General features: G+C 51.2%; 1 protein-coding gene across 1 annotated transcript in view; it reads left to right on the forward strand.

Moving 5' to 3' along the window:
* The window catches only part of SLC26A2 (solute carrier family 26 member 2), a 30,616-nt gene continuing 10,687 nt past the window's right edge, over positions 2,903 to 22,831 (forward strand). The window contains 1 exon segment of the mRNA XM_021085016.1: positions 2,903 to 2,984. The gene's annotated coding sequence lies outside the window, so the exon portion shown is untranslated.

Below are 22,831 nucleotides of genomic sequence, written 5' to 3' on the forward strand. Positions count from 1 at the left end.
GGGAAAACGCCCAGGCTTAGCTGGGAGGGCTGGGGGGCTCCGGGGTCTGGCTGGCTGGGCTGCTGCCATGCTGCTGCTGAGGGAAGGCAGCTTCTCATTTAGCCAGCGTCCCATCAGCAGGGATCCGGTTACCTGCTTCCCACCTTAGCTGCCTGCTGCAGAGAACTGGGCATGACGAAGATAAGGTAGGAGTGGCCCACAGAGCCCAGCTCCCTGGGCGCCCCGAGGATGCGTATGTGAGAAGACGGGGACCACACGTTAAATAGCAGCCCGGGCGCTGAACTGGGAGGGACCGAGACGCCAACGGCGAACCTGAAGGCCGTTGGCATCCGACAGCCACCAGGAGGAAAATCCATCTCTGTCCCCTTGGCATCCACGACGTGTCACAGGAGCGGCCTTGCTAAGTAACGATAGTCCAAGCCTCAGTTCCCTCCCCTGTGGCGTAGATTGGAACTACGGAATAAGAGAGAGAAAATGGTAGCCATTATTGAATTAAACTAGTCTCTCTCTTTTTTTTTTTTTTCTTTTTAGGGCCGCACCCGAGGTATACGGAGGTGTTCAGGCTAGGCATTGAATCGGAGCTGCATCTGCTGGCCTACACCACAGCCACAGCAATGCCAGATACGTGCTGGTACACCACAGGTCACGGCAACGCTGATCCTTAACCCGCTGAGCGAGGCCAGGGATGGAACCTGCGTCCTCACGGGTACTAGTCGGATTCACTTCCGCTGCGCCACGATGGGAACTCCACTATTGTCATTTCCTAACTGTGGGACCTTGGATAAGTCACCTAGCATCTCTGAGTCTCATGTCCTCACTAAGGAAGGGAGAATCATAAATGGAGTTCCCGCTGTGGCGCAGTGGTTAACGAATCCAACTAGGAACCATGAGGTTGTGGGTTCAATCCCTGGCCTTGCTCAGTGGGTTAAGGATCCCACGTTGCTGTGGCTGTGGTGTAGGTTGGCAGCTACAGTTCCAATTCGACCCCTAGCCTGGGAACCTCCATATGCCGTGGGTAGGGCCCAAGAAATGGCAAAAAGACAAAAAAAAAAAAAAAAAAGAAAGAAAGAGAGTCATAAATATAGCATCACTTCAAAAGCTGCTGTGGGGCTTAAATAAGACAACAAATGTATAGCTTTCTGCATCCGGAAATAAATATCCAGAAATTGTCCACTGTTGTCACTCTGCTTGTTTTGCAGCTCACAGGGAGTGGACCAAGTGCTTTCACACACGGATTGTTTTATTGACCCTGCCAGAACGCTGGGTGTGGAGCCTTTTACGACCCTTGGAGAGGCGTGACCATTGCGTGAGATGGACTCGTCCCGGCGGTGAGGGCAGCACTGGGAGGAGAACCCAGGTGTTTCGACCTGAGACTTTTGAAAGCTCTGAAGCAGGCGGGTGGCAGAAACTTGAGGCTCCTCTCGGGGTAAGAAAAGGTGGTCCTTAAAGACAGTAGCGAGCCCACGGAAAGGGAGGGAGAGGAGTTAACCATTCTGCTTCCTTCAAAGATCCGCTCTCGCCCCCATCCATCCTCTCATCCGTGGGACCTCCGTGGCAAAACACGACGCAAAACATACAAATTTACACATACCCAGTATCAGGGTGCCCAGTGTGGGCAGAGTTAAGTCAAGAGGATATGCCAGGAAGTGAGGGGCTGGGCCCAGCCAAGCCAAGGGTGGGCGGGCGTTTAGGCTGAGACAGGAAAGCCGAGTAGAAACCATGTACTGACAGTGTTCAGTCCAGAAAGAGAACAAGCTTGGCAAGAAAAGGAGGCCAGGAGGATGGAGAGGAACAAGGGAGGGCGAGATCCGAGGTGAGAAGTAGGGCTGGGGCCCCAGCAGTCAGGGTTTTGAGGGCATAGGGAGAAGTTTGCTATTATCTATGAACGTCAAGGAAGGTCACGGAGGGTTTTAAATGAGGACTGTAATTACATTTCATGCATATGGTTTTCCTTTCACTGCCGCACCTGTGCCATAGGAAAGTTCCCCGAGTTGGGGTTCTAACCAGAGCTGCAGCTGCAGCCTCTGCCACAGCCACGGCAACGCCGGATCCCAGGGGCCTCTGAGACGTACGCCAGAGCTAGTGGACAACGTAAGAGCTGCAACCCACTGAGCAAGGCCAGGGTGCCAAACCTGCAAACTCACAGGGCAACAGCTGGGTCCTTCACCCACTGAGCGGAGGGGAATAACTCATTTTTATATTTTCCTTTACAACTTTAAAAGAGCCTCTGGCCAAACAGGACTTTCGGTGGCGCGTAAACTACGCAGGAGCAACAAAAGCCGGTAACTTTCTAGCTGACTTTTTCCCATTCCGAGCCTCGCTGTCTCTACAAAGCGCGATGGGTGGGAGGGAACGGAGTCCGAAGGAGTTAGAGATAAGGACGATGACCCTGGCAAACGCCCGCTTACTGCCCTCAGTTGAGCATTTCCCCAACGCCCCCCCTCGGCGTACTGCTTCTTTGCCATCCCCTCCGCTTCAGGCGGAGAACAGGCGGAGAACAGGCGGAGAACAGGCGGAGCACCCGTGACCTGCCTGCTTCGAAGATGACTCACAGATACGCAGAGCGGAGGACAAAGCCCCTAAAAACCCGGACGCGTGGCTCCCTCTGCACAGGGCAGCCAATCGTGAGGAGGAGAGCGGCCAGGGGGCGGCACCCCCGCCAGTCCGGCCGCGTCATTGGCCGGCGGCCGCATCGCTCTTCTGCGGGATCCGGTGACTGCGCATGCGGGGATTCCGCCCGGCGCCTTCCGCCGCTCTCGGCGGGCACCTGCGGGCTTCGCCGCCGCGCTCCCCTCCCTCGCCGGGACCGGCCGGCCCCGCCTTCTGCAGGGGCCGGGCGATGGGCGGACGAGGGGACCGGCCGCTTAAAAGCGAGGCACGGCCGGGCGTGGGCTGCCTCTGCCCGCGTCACCGAGTCAGCTCGGTCCCGCCAGGCGGAGGACGCGCCTGGGAGCGAGGGCGCGCGAGGTGCCCGGACCCCAGAGGTGAGCAGCGGGGAGCGGCCTCGAGACGCGGGGAGAGAGCGGTGCCAACCTCCGCGCGGTTAGCTGTGTCCCGGGCGCGGTGGGAGGAAGCCCGCACCAGGGGTCGCCCGCACCAAGGGTCGCCGCGGGCGCGGTGGCCGGGCTTGGGAGGGGGCGTGCGTGGGGCTGCGTCCTTGGTCCGCAGGGTGGAGGCGGGTCTAGCGTCGGAACCCGGTCCCCACCTCTTGGGGTGATCCCGACCACCCTCCTGCGGCTGAGGGCTGCCCACCCCCAGCCGCCCATCATTCCGGGTCCCCGCACCTTCCCTAGTGCTCATCGCGGACCTGGATACCTGGGAGCAGGACCGGGGAGCTAAGAGACGCCCCCAGCGCCTTAGACACATGGGGGAACCGAGGCTGCAGCGGAGAGAGGACTTGATTATCTTGGTTTTAAAAAGCGGCACTCCTGGCTAAGTGCAAATCAGGACCTGCGCTTCTTTGAGACTCATAGCCTAAGTTGAAATTATTTCGCTGGATGGGTGGAGACCCCGAGAGGACACGGAGAGGACCAGAGCCTGGCCTGAAGTCAGAACCGGAGTCACTCGCAGGGCTAAGACTTGGACCCCCCTCTACCAAACTCATAAATTATCAGGCGGGGCCCCTTCCTCGCAAAGACCAGGGACCGCAGTGTGTTGGAAACATTAGGGAGGTAAACTCCTCCCGGACACCCCTTCTAGTGCCCTTTTGTCCTCCTTGTCGCTGGGGCTCTTGGTGTGAAATCTGGAACTGATGTGACATCCAGCATTGGATTCAGCAGAAGTCTTGTCCTAAAAGGTCAGTCAGTGGAAGTTCCTGTTGTGGCTCAGCGGTATCAAGCCCGACTAGTATCCACGAGGATGCGTTTCAATCCCTGGCCTCTCTCAGTGGGTTAAGGATCCGGCGTTGCCGTGGTGTGGTGTAGGCAGGCAGCTGCAACTCCCATTTGACTCAGCCTGGAAACTTCCATATGGCACAGGTGTGGCGGTAAAAAGCACAATACTTCCATCTTTAGATTATTTTGTCAGAGTCCTCACTGAACAACTGAAAAGTCCAAGCGCTTGAGCCTGGGCACTGATAAACCCCATTTCATACCATCTGCATCCTCAAGACACCGTTTCACAAACTTAGTCTCTTGCCAACTCTTCATCATCCACCCTTTATGTTTTATTAAGGACCTGGTGTCGTGTAATCTTGCTCAAGTGTAAGAATGAGCTCAAATCCTCCCTTCGGCGAGTTCCTGTTGGGGAGCAGCAGAAGTGAAGCTGACTAGTGCCCGTGAGGATGTGCTTTTGATCCCTGGCCTCCCTCCAGTGGGTCGGGGAACCCGCGTTGCTGTGGCTGGGGTGTACACCAGCAGCTGTAGCTCCGATTCAGCCCTAGCCTGGGAATTTCCATATGCGGTGGGTGCGGCCCTAAAAAGCAAAAAAAAAAAAAAAAAATTTCAGTCAGTAAAAACGGGGAGCCACACCTGTTGGCAAGAAGTAAGCCTATTTTTTTTTTCCCCTCAGAAGGAGGAGGGATGGAGACGAATAGCTGTCATCAAGCAAATGCTGTGTGCCAGTCCTGTGCCATGTACTTAACTTGGGTTAGGTTTTTAAAAAAACTTTATTTTTTCATCTTTTTAGGGCTGCACCCAGGGTACATGAAAGTTCCCAGGGGGTGAATCAGAGCTGCAGCTGCTGGCCTCCGCCACAGCCACAGCAACGCAGGATCCCAGCCGGGTCTGCAGCTCACACCACAGCACACGGCAATGCCAGATCCTTAACCCAGTGAGTGAGGCCGGGGCTCGAACCCACATCCTCATGGTTCCTAAGTCTCATTCGATTCTGCTGCGCCACGACGGGAGCAACCAGGTTAGTTTTTTGGCTGTGCTGATGACACGTAAAAGTTCCTGGGCCAGGGCTTCAGCCCATGTCACAGCAGTGACCTGAGCCACGGTGGGGACCATACTAGATCCTGAACCCGCTAGGCTACCCGGGAACTTGTGCTTGGGTTAGTTTTAAGACAGCACTGCAAGTTGGGTAATGCTCTTCTCAGTTTACAGGTGAGCAGCTAAGCTGAATAAAATGACGTTTTTTACCCAGTGCTGTACAGCTGTTGACCAGTGTAGCTGGGATCTCAGTGGAGATCGGTCTGACTCCAGAACATACCTCGTGATTCTCCAGATAAGGTCCTTGGCCCAGTGGCTCAGAGTCACCCGGGCGCATCTTGGGTCTCCTCCCTGGGTTTGCGTTTCAGCACATCCCCGTGTTGGATGTCATTGGGCTGCAGCTGGCTGCCTCCTGCGGGAGGAGCTAGAGATCCCGTGTCAGGGCTTTGGCGAGACCTAGATTTGATTCACTGAGTGTGTTTTGAGCATTGACATTCCTTTTGATCTTTTTTTTTTTTTGCTTTTTAGGGCCGCGCCCGTGGCATAGGTAGGTTCCCAGGCTAGGGGTCTAATTGGAGCTGCAGCTGCCGGCCTACACCACAGGCACAGCAATGCAGGATCCAGTCCATGTCTGTTACCTACACCACAGCTCATGGCAACGCTGGATCCTTAACCCACTGAGGGAGGCCAGGGATTGAACCTGCAAAGTTCTGGTTCCTAGTCGGATTCGTTTCCGCTGCGCCATGATGGGAACTCCAACAGTCCTTTTAATAAGTGTAAATCCCCAAGAGAGGCTGGCCAGACTTTAATTTCTTTTTCTTTTTCTTGGTTTGTTTCTTAGGGCTGCACCCACGGCATTCGGAAGTTCCCAGGCTAGGAGTCAAATCGGAGCTACAACTGCCAGCCTACGCCACAACCACAGCAATGTGGGATCTGAGCCGAATGTGCAACCTACACCACAGCTCACGGCGGTGCCGGATCCTTAACCCACTGAGCGAGGCCAGGGATCGAACCTGCAGCCTCATGGTTTCTAGTTGGATTTGTTACCACTGTGCCATGACGGCAACTCTGCCAGCCTCTAACTTCTTGACACAAGCTTGGTTACGGTGTGTGGGAGTGGGCGGCGGGAGTATGTCCTGCTTTGCCGCATAGGTCTTAAACGATTCTTCGTCCATTTGCTCAACACAAGTTTGTTAGGCACCTGTCAGTGCTGTACATGGTTCAAGGCACCGGGGATACAGCCGCGAACGGTACCGATTGTTAAAATGAATGATAGACTCAGAAATGAGTTGAGCACCTGGCCACAACAGTAATGCTTTGAATTAGCTCCTAAGACTCTCAGCAAGGAAACAGATTTAGGGGCACTGTGGTCTTTTAGAAAGAGCCAAGCGTGGACGTTGAAAGATGAGGATTTGAGAATCTGGTCCTGCTAGTTGAGGAAGTGGCTAAACTTGGATTTTTCCCATGTTGGGGAAGAGGAATTCAGAGTCTGCTCTCAGGTTGATTGAAGGAGCAAGGAGAAGATGGGGACGGGACCTTGAAAGCAGTGGCTTACTGTGCAAGGAGCAGCTCTTTTCTTGGGTTTCACACTGAGCTGCTTTCCTCTCCGGGCTTGGTTATCTCGTATTAGGTTGGATACAAGAACCAGTGTGTCATCGTGCTTGCGGCCCCTTTGCCGGCCTTGTGGTGCGGGTTCCTTTTGTATCACAGACTTCAGTGGATGTCGTTAATCATGTGTGATACCTGGAAAATGAGGAATTTTTTTCCCTCTATTTTGGCTGCACCCACAGTATATGGAAGTTTCTGGGCCAGGGACTGAGTCCAAGCCGCATCTGTGAGCTGCGCCACAGCGGTGGCAATGCCAGGTCCTTAACCCACTGCACCACAGTGGGAACTCCAGGAAGATTGAAACTCGACCCGTTGATTCGTTTCAGCAACATAGATGAATAACCATACGTAGCTGGTGGGAGAGGTGGGTTCAGGTCTGGGTCCTGTACAGATGAGAGTGACCTGCTGTCTGCCCTGAAAGGACACTCGGGTTTGAGGGACGTGTCGGCTCAGGTGCTCGGTAGGTGCATGTCCTGTGTCGGGAGAGCCTGAGATGCTGCAGCCCCGTTTTCCCGTGGCCTTGGAGGTGGGCCTTACAGGGTTAGAAAAGGACCAGGCCAGGTGGCCACAGAAGGGACCGGCGTCCAGACGGAAGGAACGGGGTGACCAGAGGCCCCGAGGGGGCCAGGAGCCCTCGTCTTTTCCTGCACCGGCGGCGGGGACACGGGCGGGGGCGAGGCCGTGGGAGGCTGGTTGGCCGAGAGCCGCGTCTGCCCAGCCTCGGAGCGTGCCTGGCAGGCCGTGCGGAGCCACCGCGGGTGTCCCGAGGGCGGCCTCGGACGGCGCAGCGCCCCGTTGTTCACGGTGCCCCCCTTGAAGACGAGGCAGCAGCATGGGCTGGTGGGCAGAAACCTGGGTCCAGTTCCATGCGGAAGGCGAGGGCTGGTGCGGCTTTCACGTAGTTCGGGAAGAAAAATCCCCCACGAACCAGCCGGGGGGGCGGGGGGGAGGGGGATGAGGATGCAGATGCGGCCAAGCGGGAACAGTCGGTGGCTTGTGAAGCGGGGCCGCCCTTCGGCGCAGCCGTCTTGCAGCGGGTTTCGGAACAAGCAGTCCCCAGACAGGGAGTAGGTGTGAATCGCACGGGTTTTGATTCTGGCCACGGGTCTGCGTCTAAGCCGTGTAAGTGCTGGAAAATTACTTGGGGACTGCACAGTCCACGCCTCTTCAGCCTAGTGTAGCTGAGGTTTTTCCACTGAAGAGACTTTTTGGTGGAGACTTTTTTTGCAGTAATGTTGGGTTCATGTTAGAATGTTTCAAGTTTTCCGCAAACTTTAGCTCTAGGTTATTTTACCTTAATTTTTTGAATTTTTTGGCCACTCAAAAAATAAAAGCATGTGGAAGTTCCCAGGCCGGGAATTGAACCTGCGCCACAGCAGCAACCTAGGCCACTGGAGTGACAACACCGGCCCCTTAACTTGCTGAGCCTCGAGGGAGCTGCTCGGTTATTTTACATACGAGTGTTTACTTCTGCTCTCTGTCTTCATTTGGGTTATTTCGTACTTCCTGGGATGATGCTGTATTTCCTTTGTTTGCTGTAGGTTTCTGTTATTAACGGGTCGGCATTCTGGCTCGTACCACGCATCCTTACCTCTGACTGTGCTTCCAGAGATGTCATCCCTTTCCAGGTGTCGTGTGGGACCCGCAGTGCGGTGCTTTGCTCCCTTCTGGTTTGCGTTTGTTCAGACATATCTAACCTAACGTTGGCCTTTTTTTTTTGGTTTTTGTTTTAGTCCTTTTACGGCCACACCTGCGGCTCCCAGGCTAGGGGTTGAATCAGAGCTGTAGTTGCCGGCCTACACCACAGCCACAGCAACGGGGGATCTGAGCCACGTCTGCGACCTACACCACAGCTCATGGCAATGTGGATCCTTAACCCACGTGGTGGGGCCAAGGGTCAAACTCGCATCCTCATGGGTACTCGTTGGGTTCATTACCACTGAGCCACAGCGGGAACTCCAGCACTGGCCGTTTTAACCATTTTAAATGTATAATTCAGTAGCATTAAGTACATTCTCACTTTGTGTAACCACCACCACAACTGCAATCTGTTTCCAAAAGTTGAAACAAACTCCGTCACCATTAAGCAGTAGCCCTCCATCCCCTGTCCCCGGCAACCTCTAATCTGTTAGACGTTTGCTTGTTCCGGGTGTTTAATCTCAGTGGAATCATGTACTATGTGTCCTTCTGAATCTGGCCTTTGGCTCATCTGTGTCACAGAGGAAGAGTATCACAACTTCGCTTCTTTTAAGTGACTAGTAAGTTATACTTCATTGTGTGGCTTAGACCATACTCTTGCCCCATTTACCTTTTTTTTTTTTTTTTTTTTTGTCCTTTTTAGGGCTGTACCTGCGGCACATGGAAGTTCCCAGGCTGGGGTCGAAAGGGAGCTGCAGCTGCCAGCCTGCGCCACAGTCATGGCAATGCCACATCTGAGCCGAGTCTGTAACCTACACCCTAACTCACAGCAACGCTGAATCCTTAACCCACTGAGTGAGGCCAGGGATCAGACCTGCATCCTCATGGATGCTTGTCAGGTTCTTAACCTCCTGAGCCCCAGCGGGAACTCCTCATGTGTCTGTGGATGGATACTGGGGTTGTCGGCACCATTGACTGCTGGGAGTAATGCCGTTAGGAAGCTGGTGTACAGCCATGCCGTTGCCATGTGCTCCTTGGGGCGGAGTTGCTGGGTCACCTAGCAGTTCTCTGCAACTGCGGAGGCACTGCCAGCCTGTCTTCCACGGGGTTTGTGCTGTCTCATGTTCTCAGTGCAACGTGTCAGTGATCTTTCAAAGAAACAAAAATCAGATTTTAAAAGTCTGAGTTAATTTTTCTTGAAAAAATCTTTTTGTTAAAGTAACTTTAAAAAATAACCTGGGAGTTCCCATTGTGGCTCAGTGGCAATGAACCCAACTAGGAACCATGAGGTTGCAGGTTCGATCCCTGGCCTTGCTCAGTGGGTTAAGGATCCAGCGTTGCTGTGAGCTGTGGTGTAGGTCGCAGATGCGGCTCAGATCCCGTGTTTCTGTGGCTGTGGTATAGGCTGGCAGCTGTAGCTCCGATTCAGCCCCTAGCCTGGGACCTTCCATATGCCGTGGGTGTGGCCCTAAAAAGCAGAAAAGCAAAATAAATAATTAATTAAAACCAGGTCAAGCCTATATTCAACAGACTTTTGTTTTGTTTTGTTTTTGCTTTTTAGGGCTACACCCTCAGTATATGGGGGCTCCCAGGCTAGGGGTCGAATCGAAGCTGCAGCTACCGGCCTATGTTACAGCCACAGCAACACCGGATCTGAGCCACCTCTTGGAGCTGCAGCACAGCTCGTGGCGACACCAGATCCTTAACCCTTGAGTGAGGCCAGGGATCAGACCTGCAACCTCATGGTCCCCAGTCAGATTCGTTAACCACTGTGCCACGAAGGGAACTCCTGTCTGTCCATTCTGAATGGAACAGTTTGCATCTGCGAACCCCAGACTCCCCGTCCGTCCCACTCCCTCCCCCTCCCCCTGGGCAGTCACAGGTCGGTTCTCCATGTCTGAGAGTCTGTTTCTGTTCTGTAAACAGGTTCATTTGTGTCATATTTTAGATTCCATATGTAAGTGATCTCGTGGTATTTGTTTTTCTTCCCTTTTTTTTAGGGCTGTACCCACAGCATATGGAAGTTCCTAGGCTAGGGGTTGAATCGGAGCTACAGCTGCCGGCCTACACCACAGCCACAGCAATGCGGGATCTGAGCCATATCTGCAAAGTACACTTCAGCTCACAGCAACGCCAGATCCTTAACCTAGTGAGCGAGGCCAGGGATTGAACCCGCATCCTCATGGATACTAGTCAGATTCATTTCTGCTGAGCCACAACAGGAACTCCTGGTATTTGTTTTTCTGATTTCACTCAGTGTGCGAGTCTCTGGTTGCGTCTGTGTTGCTGCAGATGGCATGGTTTCATTCTTACTGATGGCTGAGTAGGAGTCCATTGTGTGTATGTACCAAGTCTTCTTAGTCCATTTGTCTGTCAGAGGACACTTAGGTTGTTTCCGTGTCCTGCTGTTGTGAATAGTGCTGCAGTGGACAGAGGGGCACACGTGTCTTTCTGAGTTACAGTTTTGTCCGGATACGTGCCCAGGCGTGGGATGGCTGGCTCATAGGGTGGTTCCATGCCTAGTTTTCTGAGGAACCTGCTGTTCTCCTTCGTGGCTCTGCCAGCTTACCCACCCGCCAACAGTGCAGGAGGGGTCCCTTTTCTCCTCCCCCAGCATTTGTTATTGCGGATTTATGAGTGGCGGCCATTCGGACGGGTGTGGGGGTCCCCCATTGTGGCTGGGTTTGCGTTTCTCTAATAATCAGGGGTGCTGAGCATTTTTCACGTGCCCGTTGGCATCCGTATGTCGTCTTTGGCGAGAAGTCTGCTCAGGTCTTCTGCTCGTGTTTTGGTTGGTTCGTTTCCGGAACGTCTGCCTTTCTTAGGCTGGCAGTCGGGGCGCTCCAGACTCTGCCCACGTGCCTTGCCGCCCCGCCCTCCCTCAGCCTCCAGAGCTGTCGACCCCTCAGGCTCGCTTCTCCTCCTTCCCCAGCCCCAGCGCGGCTCCCGCTGGGCTCCCCTCTCGCTCCTTCTCGCTCCTTCTCGCTCCGTCTCGCCGCCCTTTCCCACGTCCTCCCTCGTCCTTGGGTCTCCGGTGCGGGTGGCAGAGCCCAGGGCCTCACGAAGTGTCCCTGCGGAGCCGCGCTGGTCACGCGACTTGGCAGCTTTCGTTTTTGTAATTGATTGATTTTACGATGAATCAGCGTCTTATTCTCGAAAGGGAGGGAACTTCCTGGCTCCAGCAGGTTCCTAAACCGTAAGTCCAACCCCAGTAAGGTCAGGCGCTTGAAAAGGCGGCTTGGGGTTGTGTCCTTGGCTATCAGTTCTGTGAAGGGGAAAAATAGTAGCCACGTGGGTTTGGGTAACAAATTCAGGTTGCCTGAAAGGGAGATACAGTTGCAAGATGGCTTTTCATGGGCTCTGTCAGAAAAAGGTTGTTTTCTGTCTGTATGTTTTATTTATCTATTTACTTATTTTGGTCTTTTTGCCTTTTCTAGGGCCGCTCCTGCGGCATGTGGAGGTTCCCAGGCCAGGGGTTGAATCGGAGCTGCAGCCACTGGCCTATGCTGTCTTCAACCTACACCACAGGTCACGGCAACACTGGATCCTTAACCGACTGAGCGAGGCCAGGGATCGAACCCGCAACCTCATGGTTCCTAGTCGGATTCGTTACGCCCTGCGCCATGACGGGAACTCCTGTTTTATTTTTTTTTTTTAACGAATCACTCCATTATTGTAGGAAGGAAGCATCGCCCTCAGCCAGAGGCGCGGGTCATTACTGCAGCATCTGCCCAGTGAGTCTGGGGTTGTCCTGGAAGGAGACTTTCAGGACTGGCGCTGCTCCCTTTGCCTTTCGGCGGTGATGCTCGTTTCGAGCGTGGTCTGAGACTCCTCGTGAACACACCGGTGAAAATCTGTCAGAAGAAAGACATTCCAACAAGCCTCTTGTGGCGTCTCAGGATGCGATTACACGCAGTTGATGATTGGCAGGTTTGGAGTCTGTGAGTTACCTATTGCCCTAAAGTTAAGAACATTTTTTCTTCTGGTTCTGTGGGTGGCGTGAGTGGCCTTTAGTTGAGTGGTTTTTCTTCCTCTGATGATGTCAGCTAGGATCACTCAGTTCTTTGCATTCAGTTGACTTTTTTTTTAATGGCCACATTTGCGGCAGATGGAAGTTCCTGAGCTAGGGGTTGAATCAGAGCTGCAGTTGTGGGCTGTGCTACAGCCATGGCAGCACCAGATCCGGGCCACGTCTTTTTTTTTTTTTGTCTTTTTGCCATTTCTAGGGCTGCTCCCATGGCATATGGAGGTTCCCAGGCTGGGGGTGTAATCGGAGCTGTAGCCGCCGGCCTACACCAGAGCCACAGCAACTCGGATCTGAGCTGCGTCTGCAGCCTACACCCCAGCTCACGGCAATGCCGGGTCCTTAACCCACTGAGCGAGGCCAGGGATCAAACCTGCAACTTCATGGTTACTAGTCAGATTCGTTAACCACTGCGCCATGACGGGAACTCCCCGAGCTGCATCTTTGACCTACACTGCAGCTTGCAGTAACGCCAGATCCTTCATCCACTGAGCGAGGCCAGGGTTCGAACCCGCATCCTCACAGAGACAACATCAGGTCCTTAACTCACTGAGCCACAACGAGAACTCCCCAGTTGGCATTTTGGCTGTGCTGGAACTTCCAAGGAAACTTCACTGGAACATCTAACGCTTTGCTGCTTCTCCACGTCCTTGTCACGCGACGAGCTCGGCCTCCTTACGACATGGTGGTTCGAGGCCCCCCTGCACCTGGCTTCAGGGGGAAAGAGCCGTCGCCAAGAGCCTAGGGTCGAGGACTGGATGTGGCAGTGTCACTTCTGCTCAGGTTGCAAGACCAACATAGATGCGCAGGGAGGGAGCGTTGGTGGAGCCGCGTTTGAGCTTGTGTTTTACGTAGCACGCGTGGGGCGTCGTCACAGGCATGAGTGGGGAACCGTTGTGTTTCAGAGGCGACGCTGCCAGGCTCTGAGACGGTCGCCTTCTGCAAAAGCATTTCAGTCTCACAAGCTACACAACCCTTTGATAGGCATGTTGGTTAGGCTTATATGCTGTAATTACTTAGCAGAAGTAGGGATTGTTTCTCTCTTGTCTGCTAAATTTCAAAGACGTTGGCCCGCTGCTGTCAGACTTGCACAGCAGCGCTGCTGCTCTGCTAGTCCTGGGCTCTTAGACGCTCAGGAATTCGCCAGCTCTGGCGCCAGTGCTGCTTTTTGGTCACCTGATCAGGCTGCTTGCTTTCTTTTTTTTTTTTTTTGGTCTTCTCTAGGGTTGCACCTGCGGCATACAGAGGTTCCCAGGCCAGGGGTCCAGTCGCAGCTGTAGCCACCGGCCTCCACCACAGCCGCAGCAAGGCCAGATCCAAAACCCACTGAGCGAGGGCAGGGCTCGAACCCGCAGCCTCGTGGATCCTAGTCGGGCCCCTTGCCACTGCACCACGACGGGAACCGCCCCTTGAATGCTTCTCTTCCCCACGCGCAGTGATCAGTGTGGGTATCGGAGAAACAGCCCTGGATGATACACCGGAGAATCCTGTTTTACGGAATTTCACGGGATGTGTCACCTGTATTCCAGTTTTCTTAAAATGCAGGTTTGGCGGTCGGCTCTGTTTCAGGGATAAACACTAACTTCTTAATGGTCGTGAACAGGGTGATCAGCAGACTTGAAAGCAGTCGCAGGCTTGGGGAAGTGCGAGGATTTTGGTGCATAACCGGATATTTGAAAAACGTGCTCCAAAGTAGCTCTTTCCACCTGAAATTAAATAGTGCCTTGCATCCTGTTTTTCGGTATTCCAGTTGTGTGCTTAGTAGTATCTTCATTCCTCTTTTGGAAAAAGCATTCGCGCTCGAGGAGCTGAAGCTTTTCAGAGGTCGGGTCACACCTACAGTTCAGTCTCAGGGCGTTTTTAGTGTCGTTTTATATGGTTTGGGGTGCTAAGGTAGGTTTTGAGGCGCGTTCGGGGCCTGGCTGGGATGGTCGCAGACGGCGGACAGTGTCTGGACTCGGGCTGGGGGCTGGGGAGCCCCTCGCGCGTCGCGAGCCGGGGGGCCAGAGACCCAGAGACCCAGAGACTTGGGCGCACGCTGGTAGCTCTCAGCGCCGGGTCACGCGGAGGTGGCAGGTGGGTGAAGCTGGGGCGTGGGGGTGGCTGCATTTCCACTTAGAGGTCGCGAAGGTCGAGCAGGCCAGTTAGAGCGCCGATGGGCCAGAACAGGTCAATTCTCGGAGTCGTGAAATTGCGTTGTATTACCCGGCTCAGGCACTGACCGGCTCCGTCCAGGACTCCGTCGGGCAAGTCCGTCCTTCCGTCTGCAGCTTTACGTTAAAGTGGGTTCTCACGGGCAGCACACGGTTGAGTCTGACTTCTTAAGATCTGCCTCTGTGACTGGCGTCCGCAGACTCTTCACATTCGACCTGATTATTTTATGTTTGGATTAAATTTGCCCTCTGGCTCGGTCTGTTCCCAGTGCGTCCCCGTCTGTTTTGAGTCTTTTCTTTTAGGGTAGTTGGGATTTTTTTATGATTCTGTTTTATCTCTACAATTAACTCACTATTTACATCTTTAAAATTTTAGTGGTTACCCATGAGTTTACATTATACGCCTTTAGTCAGAGCCTCGCTTCTCATCATACTGTACTACCTCGTATCTAGCCTATGACTTTATAACTCTTTTTTAAATTGAAATATAGCTGATTGAATACAGTGTTGCCTTGCTTTCTCAAGTACAGCAAATTGATTCAGTCGTGTGTACATACAGACGCATATGTGGGTGTGCATGCACACACACACAGCTCCGTACCCACGTGTGTGTGCATGCACGTAGACACACGCTTGGAGCTCCCGTCCGTTGTAGGTTGTCCTGGGGCCCCCAGTGCAGCGCTCCGTGCTCTGCAGTAGGGCCTGGCTCACCTCCGTCTGCTACCCCAGCCCCCCAGTCCTTCCCCCACCCCCACCCCGGCCCCTTTGGCAACCCCAGCTCTGTTCTCGTCCGTGACTGTGTTTCTGTTTCACAGACAGGTTCATTTGTGTTACATTTTAGATGCCACATGTAAGCGGCATCATGGGTGTTTGTCTCTGTCTGACTTGGGTCGCCTAGTAAGAGTCTCTAGCTCCATCCGTGTGCCTGTGAATGGCGCTACTTCTTTGTCATGGCCGAGTGGTATTCGGTGTGTACACAGGCTGCATCGTGTTGATCCAGCCTTCTGTCCGTGGACAGCTGGGCTGCTTCCATGGCTTGGCGACCGCGAGAAGTGCTGCAGGGAGCATCGGGGTGCATGTGTCCTTTTCGGCGAAAGGCTCACCCAGATAGATGCCCAGGCGTGGGCTCGCTGGCTCATCCGGGGCTCTGTGTGGAGCTTCCTGAGGTACCTGCGGGTTGTGTCCCATCGCATCCCGTGGACGGAGGAGGAGGGGCCCTTCCCCCACAGCCTGTCCCGCGTTTGGCCTTTGTAGACATCTTGGTGGCGGCCACTCGGACTGGCGAGAGGTGGCCCCTCATTTGCGCTTTGATTTCATTTCTCTAGTCAGTGGTGTTGAGCACTTTTTCATGGGCCTCTTGGCCATTTGTGTGTCTTCTTTGGAGAAATGTCTATTTGGGTCTTCTGCCCACTTTCCAGTTGGCTTTTTGGTTTGTTTTCGGGTTGTATAAGCTGTTCGTTTAGTTTGGAAGTGAAGCCCGTGTTGACCGCATCATCTGCTAATCCTTTGCCCCATTCTATCGACTGTCTTTGTGTTTTCCTTATGGCGAGTGTCCTTTGCTGTGCAAGACCTCGTAAGCTGGATTAGGTCCCATTTGTTTATTTTTGGTTTTATTTCTCTTGCTTTGGGAGACTGAGCTAAGAAAAGCATGTTTTGCTTGTGTTCCCTTGTAGGAATTTTCTGGTGTCCTGGCTTATGTTTAAGTCCTTAAGCCATTTTGAGTTTGTTTTGGTGCCCGGTGTGAGGTGTGTTCCAGCCTCATCGACTCCCATGCCCTTGTCCCCTTTCCCAGCACCGCTTGCGGGAGAGACGGTGTTTCTACTGCTGTGTCTTCTTACCTCCTCTGTCAGAAACGCACCGACCATGTGTATGCAGGCTTATTTCGGGCTCTCTTCTCATGCATCGAGCCGCTTGCCTTTTCCTGTGCCAGTGCCGTGCTGTTCTGATGACTGTAGCTTTGCAGCATCTCCTGAGGCCTAGGAGGGCTGTGCATCCCATCTCGTTCTTTCTCCTCAGCATTGCTTTGGCGATTCTGTGTCTTTTTTGGTGCCATGTAAAGGTTAGAATTATTTGTTCTAGTTCTGTGGAAAATGCCGTGGCTGTTTGAGAGGGATCGCATTGAATCTGTGGATGGCTGTGGGTCGTGTGGCCATTTTAACAATATTAATTCTTCCAATCCGGCGGCGTGGGACACCTTTCCATTTCTTCGAGTCCTCTGTAATTTCCTGTGTTAACGTTCGGTGTTCTCGGTATATGTCTTTCATCTTCTTGGTCGGGTTCATTCCTAGGTGGTTTTGTTTTTTTTTGTGTGTGTGTGATTTTAAAAGGTATTGTTTTTACATTCCCTTTTTGTTATTTCATTGTTGGTGTGAAGAAATGCAACCAGCTTCTGAATGTTAACCTTGTGTCCTGCTACCTTGTTGAATTTATCAGTTCTAGTAGTTTTGTGTAGTCCTGAGGGTTTTCTGTATATAGGCCCACATATTTCTATGTATGGTATATAAATATATATTTTCCTCTATATGCAGTGTGTCATCTACATATAATGACAGTCTTGCCTCTTCCCTTCCAATTCGGATACCTTTTATTTCTTGTTAAAACGTTATTATTCTTAATCCCCTCTTCCATTCGTTGTGCTCTTGTTATTAGGTGTTTTATTTTACATGTGCTATAAACAAATGCATTTCTCTTTTTGCTTTAAACAGTTGTCTTTTAGAGCAGTTAAAGATTTTTTATTTTAAAATGGATATTATTTCACTTTCATTTGTTCCATTTCTTAGACTTTATTTCTGTGTTGTACATTCCGTACACTTGATTTTTTTGCCTGAGAAAGTTTTCATTTTGTCTTCATCCTTCCAAGTATATTTTCCCTGATTACAGAATTCTGAGTTATGATTCCTGCGGTGAAGGCCTCACTCCGTCTTCTGGCTCATGTGGTTTCCGGTGAGGAGTCTGCTGTAACTCCGATCTTTGTTCCTGTGTGTGTACTGTGTGCTTTTTTCCCCTTGGGCTGTCCTTAGAATTTTATCTTTGTCTTTTGTTTTTCAGCGGTCTGAGTGTGACACGTGCAGGTGAGGTGGTGCTGCGCTTTTGTTGAGTTTTGTGTTTGTCCTTCTGTTCTCTGAGACTCAGACTGGCAGTTTGGTGTCACTAAGTGTGGAAAATTCTTGATGGTTACGTCTCCAAGTGGTTCTTCGACCCATTCTCTGTCTTCTCCTTTTGGGGTTTTAATTATGTGTAAGTTAGATTGCTTAATACGTCTCACAGCTCTTGAATGTTCTCTTACGTTATTACTGATTTTTTAAAAATCCTGTTTTTCTGTTTCAGTTTGGGTAATTTCTCTTGATCTATCTTCAGTTTCTCTGATTCTTTCTTTGACTCTGTGAGGTCTGGCGATCCTGTCAGAGGCATTCCTTCTATCTGTTTACTGAGTTTTTCACTTTTAGAATTTCAATTCTGTTCTCTCTCTCTTTTGGCTTTTTGTTTTTGCTATTCTAGGGTTGCACTGTAGTATATGGAGGTTCCCAGGCTAGGGATCAAATCGGAGCTGCAGCTGCTGACCTACACCAGAGCCACAGCAATGCGGGATCCGAGCCAGGTCTGCAACCTACACCACGGCTCACAGCAATGCCGGATCCTTCACCCACTGAGCGAGGCCAGGGATTGAACCCACATCCTCATGGATCCTAGTTGGCTTTGTTAACTGCTGAGTTACGAAGGGAACTCCCTCAGTTCTGTTCTTTCTTACAGCTTCCATTACTCCATTGCACTTTCTGGCATTAATTTTTATCTTTTTCCTTTTTCCAGCTAGCTTCCATATAGGGCAAGATTTGCATTTTGTTAGATTTTTCTTATGCCTCTTTTGCATATCTTAGGTGTGGAATCTTTTGACCTAGAAATCCCTAAGAGCTACTTTAAAATAGAAGGACGTGAGGAATGCACTCCACCTGGCTTGGCCTGGAAGCAGGACGTGAGAGGAGAATCCTAGACCAGTTGCCTTGAGGAATGAAGAGCCGCTGTGTGTGTCCTCCAGTCTGATTGACCTGCTCAGGGTGAGTGGTCGTCTCAGTACGTTCCTTTCTTCCTTGTGTGTTTATCAAGACCATCAAAGTACCTGTTCGTTCACTCTTGTTCAGTGGCATGACCGGCTTAGCCCCTCCGTCCTAAACAAAATTAATGTGAGTTACGTTTACAAATGCTGTGCTCTTGAATGGCTCATGGCATCTTGGCAATATCAGGCATACGCAGCCTCACAAGGGCCTACCTTATATCTATACATAAGCATGTATACACACACACACACACACACACGCGCATATATATACACCTATATATACATACACACACATTCACACATGTATACATACATGCACACACATACATATAAACACACACACAAATACATATGCACACATACACATGCATATGCGCATATGCACATTGACACATATGTATACACTTATATACACACACATACACACATGTACACTCACACATGTATACATACACGCGCACGCACATACACATATAAACATGTGCACTGCACATATACATACATTGATGTACACATGTATACACTTATATACCCATACACACATACATTCACACATGTATACATACATGCACACATATACACACATACACATATAAACACACACATGCACGTGCACATATACATACATTGACGTACATATGTATACACATATACCCATACACACGTACATTCACACATGTATACATACATGCACACACATATAAACGCACACATGCATGTGCACATATACATACATTGACGTACACATGTATACAATTATATACACATACACATGTACACACATATGCATATACACATGCGCACATATATACACACATGTACAATACACATACACACATATATACATATACACAATGTATACATATACACACACGTGCACACACACCTATATATACATGTATACATACATATACACACACGCATGCACATACATTTACACACATACATATATACACATACACACGTACATGTGTATACACACATATGCATATACCCACACATACACATACACACACACACATGTACATACGCCGAGACCAGCTCAGAGGACAGGGCTGAAGATCGGGGGCTGTGAAACTTAAGAAAAAAGTTAACATAAAACAAGACACAGAGACATTTCTCTTAAGTAAAGGTGGGAACCGGGGACTCAGGGTCTCGGGGACCAAGAGCCCCGCCTCAGGAAGCCACACTGCTCTGTTGTGCTCTCGAGGATGACTGTCAAGGGAGGAGGGTTGTAGGTGCAGGATAGAGGGGGTTTTTATTATCTTAGGAGTTCTGTATTTTAAGAGTCACATAGCCGGTAGCTGGTAAAGCTTTGACTCCGACCTTTAGGCGTTCAACAGTCATTCGCATCTGAGGAGGCTTGGCCTTGGCTCTCCGTGCAGAGCGTCTAGAGAACCATCGCGGTGCCTCCGCGGTGGCCGTGCCTGTCTGCGAGCCGCGTCTGCACCTCGCTTCTCTCTGCTGATGCGCAGTCCGCTAACGACGGCTCATAAACCCCTGGGGCCACGAGTTCCTCTTCCTCTTCTTTCAACGGGACATAGCTGCTTGTGCAGCTGGCGTGCCCACACCAACGCCTGAGGTCCTCCTTCAGCGGAGCCCAGGCGTCGCTTCTGCCTTTAGGTCTCTGTGCTTCAGCCGGAGTCCTTCACCAGCCCTGCGACCGTCCTCCAAGCGGGAAGATGGGGTACAGGGAACAGGACAAGATGGAGTTTTCAGCAAAGAGGCTGAGAAGAGATGGCAGAAACATGTCTGCCGACAGAGTCATAGATGCACACGTGCACACCCACACCTATATATACACCTATACATAGAGACACGTGTATACACACACACACGTGCACACACACACCTATAGATACACCTATACATAGAGACACGTGTATACACACACACACATGCACACACACACCTATAGATACACCTATACATAGAGACACGTGTATACACACACACACGTGCACACACACACACGTGCACACACACCTATAGATACACCTATACATAGACACGTGTATACATACATATGCACACACACACCTATATATACACCTATACATAGAGACACGTGTATACATACACACGTGCACACACACACCTATATATACACCTATAGAGACACGTGCACACACACACGTGCACACACACACCTATATATACACCTATACATAGACACGTGTATACACACACACACGTGCACACACACACCTATATATACACCTAGAGACACGTGTATACATACACACACGTGCACACACACACGTGCACACACACACCTATATATACACCTATACATAGAGACACGTGTATACATATACACATATGCACACACACACCTATATATACACCTATACAGAGACATGTGTATACACACACACACGTGCACACACACTCCTATATATACACCTATAGAGACACGTGCACACACACACGTACACACCCACACCTATATATACACCTATACAGAGACACGTGTATACACACACACGTGCGTGCACACACACCTATAGATACACCTATACATAGACACGTGTATACATACATATGCACACACACACCTATATATACACCTATAGAGACATGTGTATACATACACACACGTGCACACACACACCTATATATACACCTATACATAGAGACACGTGTATACATACACACATATGCACACACACACCTATATATACACCTATAGAGACACGTGTATACATACACACACGTGCACACACACACGTGCACACACACACCTATATATACACCTATACAGAGACATGTGTATACACACACACACATGCACACACACACCTATATATACACCTATACATAGAGACACGTGTATACATACACACGTGTACACACACACCTATATATACACCTATACATAGAGACACGTGTATACACACACACGTGCACACACATCTATATATACACCTATACATAGAGACACATGTATATACACACACGTGCACACACACACCTATATATACACCTATACATAGACACGTGTATACACACACGTGCACACCTACACCTATATATACACCTATATATAGAGACACGTGTATACACACACACGTGCACACACACACCTATATATACACCTATACATAAAGACACGTGTATACACACACACACGTGCACACACACACACGTGCACACACACCTATAGATACCTATACATAGAGACACGTGTATACATACATATGCACACACACACCTATATACACCTATACATAGAGACACGTGTATACATACACACATATGCACACACACACCTATACATAGAGACACGTGTATACATACACACATATGCACACACACACCTATACATAGAGACACGTGTATACATACACACATATGCACACACACACATAAAGCTTTTATTGGGCCACACCCATGGCGTAGGGAAGTTCCCAGGCCAGGGGTCGAATCGGCGCTGTAGCTGCCCGCCTACACCCCAGTCGCAGCAACCAGCAACGCGGGATCCAAGCTGCATCACTGCAGCTCATGGCATTGCCGGATCTTTAACCCACAGGGCGAGGCCAGGGGTCACACCTGCATCCTCATGGTTCCTAGTTGGGTTCCTTACCTCCGAACTACAACGGGGGCTCCATCGCAAGGGCTGTCTTTATGTCAGTTCTGAAACAGGAACCTTCCCGAGGCCTTTACCTGATGCATTTTCTCTCTTCCTGGCCGCAGACGTGATTGAGTTTATTCGTTCCTTCTTCCCCTCATTCAGACGTTTTGGAAGCTGCTCTCTCGGGGTTCCTGCTCCTTGTTGGTGACGAGAGAGGGGAACAGGCCGTCCTCTCCTCCCGGAGCGGGGACGGGTCTCTACCAGTGTGCGGCTGGTGCCGCCGCCGGGGTGTCCGTGTGGCCAGACGCCGTCCTCGCGGCCGGGAAGCAGAGCACTCAGCTAGGTTTTAAAAGTGACGGGGGAGGGTTCCTGTCGTGGCTCAGCAGTACGGGGCCGACCAGTACCCACGAGGACGTGGGTTCGATCCCTGGCCTCGCTCAGTGGGCTAAGGCTCCCACATGGCTCGGCTGTGGTCCAGGCCGGTACCTGTAGCTCCAAGCTGAACGCTAACCTGGGAACGTCCATGTGCCGCGGGTGCAGCCCTAAAAAGCAACAATAGAAAACAGAAGTGCTTGGCTCGTGGTGGGCAGTAGGGCGGAAAGCCACCCTAAGCGGGGGCACGAGGGCACTGGCTCGAGGGTGCTGGGCCGCTGCTTCGCCCGTCTGTCCTTCTCCCCTGACCAGACTTCCCGTCCTTGGCGTTGCTGTCCCTCCTCTCGTTCTGCTTATTTTTACCTCTTTCTGTTTCTCTGTAGTCCTTTTGTCTTTCTTTCTTTCTAAGGTTCTTGTTTTTCTCTTATGGTTGATGTATAGTATCCTCTCAGCTCCGCGTCCAGCACAGCGAGCCCGTCGCACATGTATACAGTCTGCTTCTCACATTACCCCCCATCCGCTCCATCACACGTGAAC

This window comes from Sus scrofa, chromosome 2 (assembly GCF_000003025.6).
Source record: "Sus scrofa isolate TJ Tabasco breed Duroc chromosome 2, Sscrofa11.1, whole genome shotgun sequence".
Classification (NCBI taxonomy): Eukaryota; Metazoa; Chordata; class Mammalia; order Artiodactyla; family Suidae; genus Sus; species Sus scrofa.